Raw genomic sequence first — 12,044 nt, 5'->3', positions numbered from 1 at the left:
CTGGGCAACAGGAGACAGAGAGTTGTAGTGGAAGGGAGTTTCTCAAAATGTGAAGTCTGACCAGTGGGGTTCCGCGGGGATCTGTGTTGGGACCACTGTTGTTTGTGATGCACATAAATGACCTGGAGGAAGGTATAGATTGTATCCTAAAGGTACCAACACAGGCCGATAGCGTGGTCAAGAAGACATATGGCATGCTTTCATTCATCAAACAGGGTATTGAGTACCAGAGTTAGCAGGTCACGTTCCAGTTTTATAGGACTTTGGTCGACCACATTTGGAATACTGCATATAGTGCTGGTCGCCACATTACCAAAAGGATATTTATACTTTGGAGAGGGTGCAGAGGAGGTTCATCAGGATGTTGCCTGGTCTGGAGGGTGCTGGCTGTGAAGAGAGGTTGAGTAGATTAGGATTATTTACATTAGAAAGACGGAGGTTGAGGGGGAACCTGATTGAGGTCTGCAAAATCATGAGAGGTATATACAGGGTGGATAACAAGAAGCTTTTTCCCAGAGTGGGGGACTCAATTACTAGGGGTCATGATTCAAGGTGAGAGGAGGAAAGTTTAAGGGAGATATGCATGGAAAGTTCTTTACACAGAGGGTGGTGGGTGCCTGGAACACATTGCCAGTGGAGGTGGCAGAGCCGGGCACGATAGCGTCATTTAAGATGTATCTAGACAGATACATGAATGGGCAGGGAGCAGAGGGAAATAGGTGACAAGTTTATATAAAGGATCTGGATCGGCGCAGGCTTGGAGGGCCAAAGGGCCTGTTCTTGTGTTGTACTTTTCCATGTTCTTTGTTCTATCCCTACCCTGGGAATAACGATTGGTGCTGTTTTCTGGGGTATGATTCAGGTGGTCTAAGAGTTTCCACTAATTGTCTGCTCACTGGTCTGTGAAAGATCTTGGCCTTGGCTTTAATTGCTGATCTAGTGTTAATGACATCATCAAAGAGCTTGTCAATTGGTCAGGAAGGAAGTGTGATCAGTGTGGGTGGTGCAGAGGGTGAGGTCTCCAATGGGCACTGGTCATTCACAATTGGGCTCACTGATATGGTGTTGCAGAAGCTCTGAACTGATATGTGTCAGTCATTGCTGGTCAGTCTGTGGCTTGATCTCTGCCACATGTCCTGACAGGATACCAAGGTGTGAGACTCACTGGTACTGGAAGCTTTTTGAGGAGATGAACTGCAATGTCAAGTCTTGTCTCACAGTAATATACATTTGTCCCAAGATCTGCTATTTATATCCTGCTGGCCCAGACACCTTCACTATCAATCTCAGCTGAACTTCCATTTGTCTGCCAATCTCTCCCTCCTCATCCAGAATTTTATCCTTGTTTGAGGATCTAGAACTGGGGGCAGTGTTTCAAACTAAAAGGAGCAGCTTCTTCTCACAGACGGTCAATAACCGTTCAAAACACTTCTACCACAGAGAGTAGTGGAAGCAGAACCATTGAATATATTTCACTGTTGGGTAGCACAGTGGCTAACACTGCTGCCTCACAGTGCCAGGGATCTGGGATCATTCCCAGCCTTGGGTGACTGTTTGAGTAGTGGTTGCATGTTATTTCCACATTTGTGTGAGTTCCCACTGGGTGTTCTGGTTTCTTCTCACAGTCTAAAGATGTGCAGGTTAGGTGGCTTGGCCATGCTAAATTGACCTCTAGTGTCCAAGGATGTATAGGCAAGGTGGAATATGTGGGGCCAGGGTATAGACCTGCGTGGGATACTCTTCAGAAAGTTAGTGCATTCTTGATGGGGCTGAATAGCTTTTTTCTGCACTGAGCTGTTGGGATTCTATGATGATATCACATAAATGGAGAGTAGGCCCATCTGTTTCTCCCACCCTTATGTCCTTAGGCAGGCAAAAGCAGAATGCTGAAGCAGGGGATTGGGGTGAGGGAAGCAAATGAGATTTGAGGCAAATTCATGTTATAAGTTTTCACAGCTTTTTATAGAATAATACAAGTATTTAATATGTAAAAAAATTATGATATATTTAATTTTCATTAATTAATTACATGACCTCAAGAGTTAATGAATTCTAAATATTATTTTTGTTTTGTCTGGTGTGAAACTTGATGCTGGTTCATAGCATGATTCTCTTCAGTTCAGTATCTTCCACAGTAGATACACATCATGACAAAAACCCTGTCAATTAATCTATTCGGCATTCATGCTTTTACAAACTCATGTATGCAAGTCATTGAACTTCAAATTGTGCATGAAGAGAAAAGTCACGTTTTGGAGCCATTTTCATGTTCTTTTGATACCCCAAGGCACTTTACAATGAATATTCAAGCCTAGTTTGTTTAAGCTGAAGTTAATTCTGCATAATTACCTTCAAGCGAATAGACAAACTAGAGTTGAATAGTAATAAATTTAGTAGCATTATACTAAAGCTCCCAAACAGTGATCAAGGTTAGTTATCCTTCACAGAGATTGGTGAGGTTACAGTGAAGTTATCAAGTTGTCATTGAAGTTAATATACAGTGCCGTCATTGGGGGTCACACTGAAGGTGGTCAATTGTCACTGGATAAAGTGCTGATAAGTCTGCAGCATTGACCACCATCGTCGGGCTTGCTTCTTCTCGTGTCCATTCTGAACATGCAGAGTTGAGTGCAGCCTCTGAGACTGGGCCAATCTTTGTACCGTGGCAATAGGAGCGAAAGTACCAGGGTAGTTGTTATGATGGACTTCAACTTTCCAAATATTGACTGGAAATGCTATAGCTCAAGTCCTTTAGATGGGTCAGATTTTGTCCAGGAGGGTATGCAGAATGGCCAACAAGAGGTGAGGCAACATTGGAGTTGGTTCTGGGTGTTAAAGTTGGAGGTAGGTGAGCACTTCGGTGATAGTGACCACAATTCGGTTATGTTTACTTTAGTGATGGAAAGGGATAGGTATATACCGCAGAGCAGAAGTTATAGCTGCGGAAAGGCAATTATGAGGCAGTTAGGCAAGACTTAGGATGCATAGGATGGGGAAGGAAATTGCAGGAGCTGGGCACGATTGAAATGTGGAGCTTATTCAAGGAACTGCATGTCCTTGTTAAGTACGTACCTATCAGGTAGGGAGGAAGCCGTCAAGCGAGGGAACTGTGATCTACTAAAGAAGTTGAATCTCTTGTCAAGAGGAAGAAGGAGGCTTATGTAAAGGTGAGACGTGAAGGCTTAGTTAGGGCACTTGAGAGCTATGAGTTAGCCAGGAAGGACCTAAAGGGACCACTAAGAAGAACCAGAAGTCTTTGGCAGGTAGGATCAAGGAAAACACCAAAGCTTTCTAGAGGTATGCCGGGAATAAAAGAAGAACTGGAGTAAGATTACGGCCAGTCAAGGATAGCAGTGGGAAGTTGTGCGGGGAGTCCGAAGAGGAGGGAGAGGCGCAAATGAACATTTTTCATCAGTATTCATAGATGGGAAAGGCAATGTTGTCGAGGAGAATACTGAGATACAGGCAATTAGACTAGACGGGATTGAGGTTCATAAGGAGGAGGTGTTACTTCGGTTGTGGGTAAAGTGTTGGAAAGGATTATAAGAGATTGGATTTATAATCATCTAGAAAGGAATAATTTGATTAGGGATAGTCAACATGGTTTTGTGAAGGGTAGGTCATGCCTCTCAAACCTTATTGAGTTCTTTGAGAAGGTGGCTAAACAGGTGAATGAGGCTAAAGAGGTTGATTTGGTGTATATGGATTTCAGTATAGCATATGATAAGGTTCTCCATGGTAGGCTATTGCAGAAAATACGGAGGGATGGGATTGAGGGTGATACAGCGGCTTGGATCAGAAATTGACGAGGTGGAAAATAGAGGGTGGTGGTTGATGGGAAATGTTCACCCTGGAGTTCAGTTACTAGTGGTAGACCGCAAGGATCTGTTTTGGGGCCACTGCTGTTTGTCATTTTTATAAATGACCTGGATGAGGGTGTAGAAGGATGGGTTAGTAAGTTTGCAGATGGACACTAAAGTCAGTGGAGTGATAGATAGTGCGGAAGGATGTCGCAGGTTACAGAGGGAAATAGGTAAGCTGCAGAGCTGGGCTGAGAGGTGGAAAATGGAGCTTAATGCGGAAAAGTGTGAGGTGATTCACTTTGGAAAGAGTAACAGAAATACAGAGTGCGGGGTTAATGATAAGATTCTTGGTAGTGTGGATGAGCAGAGGGATCTCGGTGTCCATGTGCACAGATCCCTGAAAGTTGCCACCCAGGTTGATTGTTTGGAAGGCATACCGTGTGTTAGGTTTTGTTGGTAGAGGGATGAGTTTCAGAGACATGAGGTCATTTGCAGCTGTACAAAACTCTGGTGCGGCCGCAATTGGAGTATTGGGTACAGTTCTGGATGCCACATTGTAAGAAGGATGAGGAAACATTAGAAAGGGTGCAGAGGAAATTTACCAGGATGTTCCCTGGTATGGAGGGAAGGTCTTAGGAGAACAGGCTAAGGGACTTGAGGCTGTTTTCATTAGAGAGAAGAAGGTTAAAAGGTGGCTCAATAGAGACATACAAGATGATCAGAGGATTAGATAGAGTGGACAGTGAGAACCTTTTTCCTCAGATGGTGATGGCTAGCATGAGGGGACATAGCTTTAAATTGAGGGATGATAGATATAGGACAGATATCAGAGGTAGATTCTTTACTCAGAGAGTAGTAAGGGCGTGGAATGCCCTGCCAGCAACAGTAGTAGACTCAACAACTTTAATGGCATTTAAATGGTCATTGGATAAACATATGGGTGATAACGGAATAGTGTAGGTTAGATGGACTTCAGATTGGTTTCACAGGTCGACGCAATATCGAGGGCTGAAGGCCCTGTACTGTACTGTAATGTTCTATGTTCTATGTATTTTCTGGGATTGAAGGAAGCAATGTTCAGCTCCTTGTGCTGTTTGGAGTAACAGTTGGGCAGCTAATATTATACTGTGCTCCTATTAATTGGTGACCAGGGGCTGGAAGTTAAAACTCAGTGCCTTGAGTATGGTATTTGGAAATTGGCTGTGATCCAACTTAAATGCTTGCGCACAAAAGATGGGGGGCCTTTGTGATACTAGTGAAAGTTTGTCATAGACTGGTGGATCAGCATAATGACTAGCTGGAGAGCCTCTGTTGTAACTTGCACTTCCTAGTTCAGACTCAATGACACGCATTCATCTCAAAGGAGAGACACAGGTTCCAAATTCCTTGCAAAGGGTGCTGCACTGTCATGGCTTTTGATTTCTGGTCAGTCCCAGTCCAAAACCTCATAGAAAGTCCAACACATTCAAAAGAATGGTTCCAGGGATGAGGAACTAAGTGGGAGACCGGTTCAAAACAGCATGAGACAGTTACCTGAAAGGGAAGAAATGGCTATAACAATTCTGTGATTACGTGTCATCTTTTGGCAAGTGTACAGTTAACCAAGGGCTGGTTTATTCACCACAGAAAGCAAATTCTGACCTATTAATCCAGGTATATACTTCCAGTTCCAGTTTACAATTTTATTTCTCAATACTTTTGGGCACATGTTCACTTTCTAGCTGAGAGAAACAAGCTTTAATTGAATGCTGCTGTAAATTGTGAAGACTATTGAACTGTACAACACTTAGACCTATCTGAATTAGTTAAGATCTGGTGAGGACGCCATTGTTTCAATCAAGGCTCATTCACAACCATATACAAATATTGAACTGATTACTGCAAAATGATATGGCTTGAACATAAGAAAGGATTCCGGTAGGAAAAAAAAACTGAGAATGGCAGGGTCAAACCCCTACAGTGCAAACGCAGAACTTTTGGCCTATCGAGTCCATGCAACCCCTCTGAACAGCATCCCACCCAGACCCACCCTACCTTACCCTATCCCTGTAACCCTGCATTTCCCATGGCTGGCCCATCTAGCTTGCATATCCCTGACACTACGGGCAATTTAGAATGGCCAATCCACCTAACCTGCACATCTTTGGACTGTCAAGGAAACCAGAGCACCCAGAGGAAGCCCATGCAGACACAAGGAGAATGTGCAAACTCCAGTGGAGTCTTTAGAGAGGGTGCAGAGCAGGTTTACCATGATGCTGCCTATATTATAGGATATGAACTTTAAGGAGAGGCTAGAAAAACCTGGGTTGTTTTCTCTGGAGCAGAGGAGGCTGAGGGGAGACTTGATCAAAGTCTATAAAATTATGAGATGCATAGACAAGGTTAATGTTCAGAATCTTTTTCTCAGAGTTGAAATGTCTAATACTAGGAGGCATGCATTTAAGGCGAGAGAGGGCAAGTTTAAGGACGACGTGAGGGGCAAATTTCTTACATAGAGAATGGTAGGAGTCCGGAACATGCTACCCGGGGGGGTCTTGGAGGCAGACACAATAGGGACATTTGAAAGACTTTAGATAATCACATGAATATGTAAGGAATTGGAGGGATATGGACCAAGGGCAGGCAAAAGGTATTAGTTTAATTTGGCATCATGTTCAGCACAATGTTGTGGGCTGAAGGGCCCATTCCTGTGCTGTGTTGTTCAATGTTTTATGTTCCACACACAGTCACCCAAGGTTGGAATTGAACCCAGGTCCCTGCTGATGTGAAGCAGTAATACTAAGCACAGAGCCACTATGTTACCCTGTTAGTCTTGAGCAGTCCATCTTTCAAACTTTCCATTTTTCAACTGCCATTTGTGGCTGTACTGCCTAGGCTTTAAGATTTAACGTTCTCTCTTTAAGTCTTTCTGACTCTATACCTCTTCTTTTAAAATGTGTTTATAACTTGCTTCTTTAGCCAAACTTATGAGCAGCTGTATTCATTATTGCATTTGCATCCCAATTTTATGTTTTCTAGATAATGCACTGTGAAATGATTTGGGATGTTTAACTACATTTGAGAAACTATGTAACTTCAAGTAGTTATTTGCTTTCTGTCACAGCTACCAACTCATGAAATGCATTGCGACTAGTTTGTGTGTGGGCTGAAAGTTACTTTTATTCACACAGAGCACTTTGATCTTTGCAGGCAAAAGGAATATGTCCACATATAGCCTTTCACTCAGTGAAAAACATGCAATGCCTCCACAGCCAGCACCTCCAGAGGAGACAGCAACCCACTGAGCCCTGCCGAGTCCTCACCATCCCTCCAGACCTCCCCCTGACTGAGGACGAACGGTCAGTCCTCAGTAAAGGGCTCACCTTTGTCCCCCTCCGCCCACACATCAACGAATACCAGTCACACTTGGACATTGAGCAGTTTTTCCACTGCCTTCGCCTCCATCCCCACCTCTTTAACTTGTCTGTCTCCTCTCCACCTATTTTCTCCTCTATCCATCTTCGATCCGCCTCCCCTCTCTCCCTATTTATTTCAGAACCCTCTTCCCCCTCCCCCATTTCTGAAGAAGGGTCTAGGCCTGAATCGTCAGCTTTCCTGATCCTAAGATGCTGCTTGGCCAGCTGTGTTCATCCAGCTCTACACCTTGTTATCTCAGATTCTCCAGCATCTGCAGTTCCTATTGTCTCTGATATCATTGGAGACAACTGATTACTGCTGCATCCACATGAAAAAACACTGACCAATCTTGGTTTGAATTTAGTCACTTAACTAAGATAGTAAACTGAGGGATCTAATTGTGTATCTACCTCTGAGCCAGGATGTCCGGGCTCAAGTCCCATGGTGGGTCATAATATCTTTGAAGTGTTTGATTAGGAAAATCTCAAGGTGGTTCACTGATTCTTCTGTGTTTCATGCCAGCCAAATAACATCCCCTCCTCCTAATTTATATTTCACTGCTTGCTTTCCCACATTGTTCTTTCTACTTGAGTTTCAATCATGAAAAATGCAAGACAAAAAGCTTTGAATTACATCTTTCTTTTAACAATGCTTAAACAAATTAAATGAAAATGACATTTTTGCCCACTCAATAAGTTATGGACATATTAAGCTATTCTACACCTTTGTATAGTCTAAATGATTTAATATGTGATGCCTATTATTTGAAGTGTTACTAAAAATTACGTTAGAAATGTTCAAAGCATTGTAAAGTGCATTGGGGCATTTTAGGAAGATGAAAATGGCTCTATAAGAGAATCCAGCATTGGCAGTTCTTACTGTCTCTATAAGAGAATATTTTTCTTCGTACACATTTTGAAGGCCATTGACTTTGCATATGTGAGTCTGTAAAAGCATGAATGCTGATTAGAACAATTTAGAGGATTTTTGTCGTACATTTCAGTTGTAATGTTGTGAACTAAAAGATGGGTAAATGTATCCCGACTAACCTTGACCAATCTGTTGTGAGCTTTTTCAACTCAAGTGCATTACACTGTAAGATAGAGAAAGGGGATACAAAACAAAGGGGAAGTTCCAGCACAACATTATTGAATACTTCATCAAGGACGAATAATATTTATCAAAGCACTACTATTGTTGTTTAATTAAACTCTATCAATCTCTTCGAAAATAAATTTGCTTGAAAAGCTCAGCAGGTCTGGCAGCATCTGTGGAGGAGAAAGCAGAGTTAATAGATAATGCACTGTGAAATGCATTCGGGTCCGGTGACCCTTCCTCAGAACTGTTCTTAACTCTCTTTTCTCCTCCACATATGCTGCCAGACCTGTTGAGTTTTTCCAGGGACTTTGTTCTTGTTCCTGATTTACAGCATCCGTAGTTCTTTCGGCTTTATCAATCTCTTCATAGGGGTCTTCATAAAAAGCCTTAAATCTCCAAATAAACAGTATCAAATATACATGAGCTATCTATTTCTGCCAGGTGCTTCTAAAAATTTGTAGATCTTATCCAGAAATTCCTACCACTGTACCAATGCTTGTCTGAAAGGATCGATAATACATGTTCAATAAGACTGGGACAGGTTGTCCCTTGGTCTTTGAGGGTTGTCTGATGTTTCATGGACTGCAGTTGTTGGTTTGGCCTTCCCCTCTTGTCTAGGGCTGGGTCTGGTTCTTCAGGTCATCTCACCTAGGCAGTCTTCTGGGTCTGGTCATCCTGATGATACTGGCCATGTGGGATTCTGGGAGGGAACTCACACAGATCCTGGGAAAATGTACAGACTCCACACAGGCAGTTTCCCAAGAGTAGATTCAAACCTGGGTCCCAGGTGCTGTGGGGCAGTGGTGCTAACCCTCTTTGTGCTCTTCACAAAGATTCTGTGGTCTGTGTCCAATCAGACAGGGGCAGGAAGATGCAATGAGGTTACTATGCAGAGCATGATTTTGAACCTCCAACTGCCAAGTGCTGTCTTTGTCACAGTATGCCTTTGGCTTCTTATTGAGCTGGGTGTCACCAAGTCTGTGTAGCATTCTTCTAACAAAGCAGGTTTACTGGAGATGGAAACAACTATTCATTCTGAAACAATGGGACATTAGCACCTGGCCAGGCAGTTCCAGGCCTGTCTGGTTTTGACAAGAATTTGTCTATCCAACGCCTGGCTATATGAATGCTGTTTGCAAATTGCAGAGTCTGGCTAGCTTGGTTTCCAAGATTTTTCATGAATATGGATTTCAAAAAAAATCAATACTTGTGCAACAATCCTGGAGGTCCTAAGTCACCTGATCACAGTAAAATTTGATTCAGAAATATTGTTTGCTATAAGCCACCATGATGATGACATTAATGATTCCTGAGTTGCTGGGACATGCCAAGGAATGTATATAGTTGGCAGTGAACAAAATAGAAATGTAGATTTTCTGGAACATAAACAGAAGTTGCTGAGGAACGGTCACCGGATCCGAAACATTAACTGTGATTTTTTGTTCACAGATACTGCCAGACTAGCTAAGCTTTTCCAGCAACTTCTGTTTTTGTTCCTGATTTACAATATCTGCAGTTATTTCGGTTTTTATAGATTTTCCGGAACTTTGCTTAAGATGACTTCACCTCACTAATATTCTGCTCATTGTCCTCCAAATTGCACTCGACACAAGTTCTGCCCTGCACTCACATTCATCCTTGTGCATCCAACCTTACGCTTGTTCTTGTTCACTTATGTTAAAATCTTGTCAACTTTCATTGATTTCTTGTCCAATGGTAATTTGAATTTTAAATCTTTGAGCTCACTCCTCCCTATATCTGTAGCCTCCCCCAGTCTGAGAACCCTCCAAGATTTTTGAGGTTCCACAGTTCTAGTACTTCTGTGCCTCACAAGCTTCCTTTGTACTACCATCAACAGCTGTCCTTTCTGCCGCCTTGGACTCACACTCTGGATCCCCACCCTAACCCCATTGCCTGTGTGCCTCTCTGTCCTCCCTTAATATGCTCCTTATCACAGGGATCAGAGCTGGGACCACAATTACATACAGTCTATTAATGACTTAGATGAGGAAAGTGAATGTACTTTACTCAAGTTTTTGGATGACACAAAATAGGTGGGAAGGCAAGTGGTGAAAATAATACAAAGAGTCTGCAGAAAGATTAAGTGTGTGGGCAAAAACTTGGCAGATTAAATAAAATATGAGATAATGTGAGGTTATGCACTTTTGGCAAGAAGAATGGAGGAGCCGAACATTATTGAAGTGGAGAAAGACTGCAGAAAGCTACTAGCTTTGGGAGCCCTCGTGCATAAATCGCGAAAAGCTACAATACAACTTCAGCAAGTAATGGGGAAGGCGGAATGTTGTCTTTTTTTTAAAGAAATGGAGTATAAAATTAGGGAAGTCTGGCTAGAACCAAAAAAGGCAGTGAATAGAATAACATGAACAGTTTTGATGCCCTTATCTAAGGAAAGGCATTGGAGGCAGCCAAGAGAAGGTTTTACTAGGTTGATCCAGGGTATGGAGGGATTGCCTTATGAGGAGAGGTTTAATAGACTGGTCCGGTACTCATTGCCCTTTAGAAGAATGAGAGATAACCTTATGAAAAACATTATTTGTAAAGTTGTTATTTTCCTCTGTGGGAGAGTCCAGGACCAGAGGTCAGAGTCTCTTAACACCAGGATACTAATATAAGAGACAGATGAGAGTTGGAACTTATTCTCCCAGAGGATAGTGCTGTGGAGGCAGGGCCCTTAAGTATAGCCAATGCAGGCAAATACAAATTTGTAATTAGTTTTAATCAATAATTTAGTTTTGTGGGAAATATGGGTTATGGGGAAAAGGCAGGATGGTGGAGTTTAGGATTATCAGACCAGCTGTGATACCTTTGAACAGCAGGATAGACTTGATGAGTTGAATGGCCTATTTTTGTTTCCACACCTAATTGTCTTATAAGTGTAAACAATGTTCATATAAGATAGATCACAGCCAATTGTTCCTAAAACTCTTAGGTGGATCTGCATAAATCATCATCTTTGCCAATTAATATCTCTTCTTTGTGTTCCCATTGCACATTTTCCTTTCTAATGTGCAAGATTTTTTTTTGCATTGAAATCCATGCATTGTTCTTTACCAAGTCATTTAATAAGACTTTGAACTGGTGCCAAGCTCAGTCACCCTTGTTTCATTTAACATAATGCTCAGTCAGCTGAAAAGATACCTAATTGCTCATTAGTAAATACTCTGTAAAAGCATTCCTTGCATTATTCCAATAATTTTGACAGATATATATCAGTTCATTGCTGATTATTACCCAAAGAACTAATTTATCAGCCCTTAAATCACTTTTCAAATAATTCTCAAGTATGCACAGACACTTAATTAATATGTTTCTCATCTATTTCAGTATTTCTTAATCACCTTAGGTCCATAGAAATGGAGGTTGATTTTTCGTCTTCTTATTTCAAATGAGGATGGGGATTAATGTGCTGGTTTAACTTTATTGAAACTCAAATGCATGCAGAAGTATCAGGCAAAGTGCCAAAGATGTTGGATTAAATGAATTATGCAAAGTGCAAATAAACACATTGTGCAAATTTACATTTCCCTACCCCAGTTTCAAGTCCCACCTACTCCAAGGGTGTGTCGTAATATGTCTAAATAGGTTTATCAATAATGGTTGTAAGTGTAAGATTATAGGTTTTATCAATCTCTTCATGAGCTTACTTCAGAGGCTTTAGCAAACCTCAGTTGCTCACTCCAGAATTCCAACTTTGTTTCTTTTGGGATGGCGGTGGCCACACACATT

Source organism: Stegostoma tigrinum, chromosome 7 (genome assembly GCF_030684315.1).
Source record: "Stegostoma tigrinum isolate sSteTig4 chromosome 7, sSteTig4.hap1, whole genome shotgun sequence".
NCBI classification, from domain to species: domain Eukaryota; kingdom Metazoa; phylum Chordata; class Chondrichthyes; order Orectolobiformes; family Stegostomatidae; genus Stegostoma; species Stegostoma tigrinum.
Note: the sequence above shows the minus strand (reverse complement) of the source record.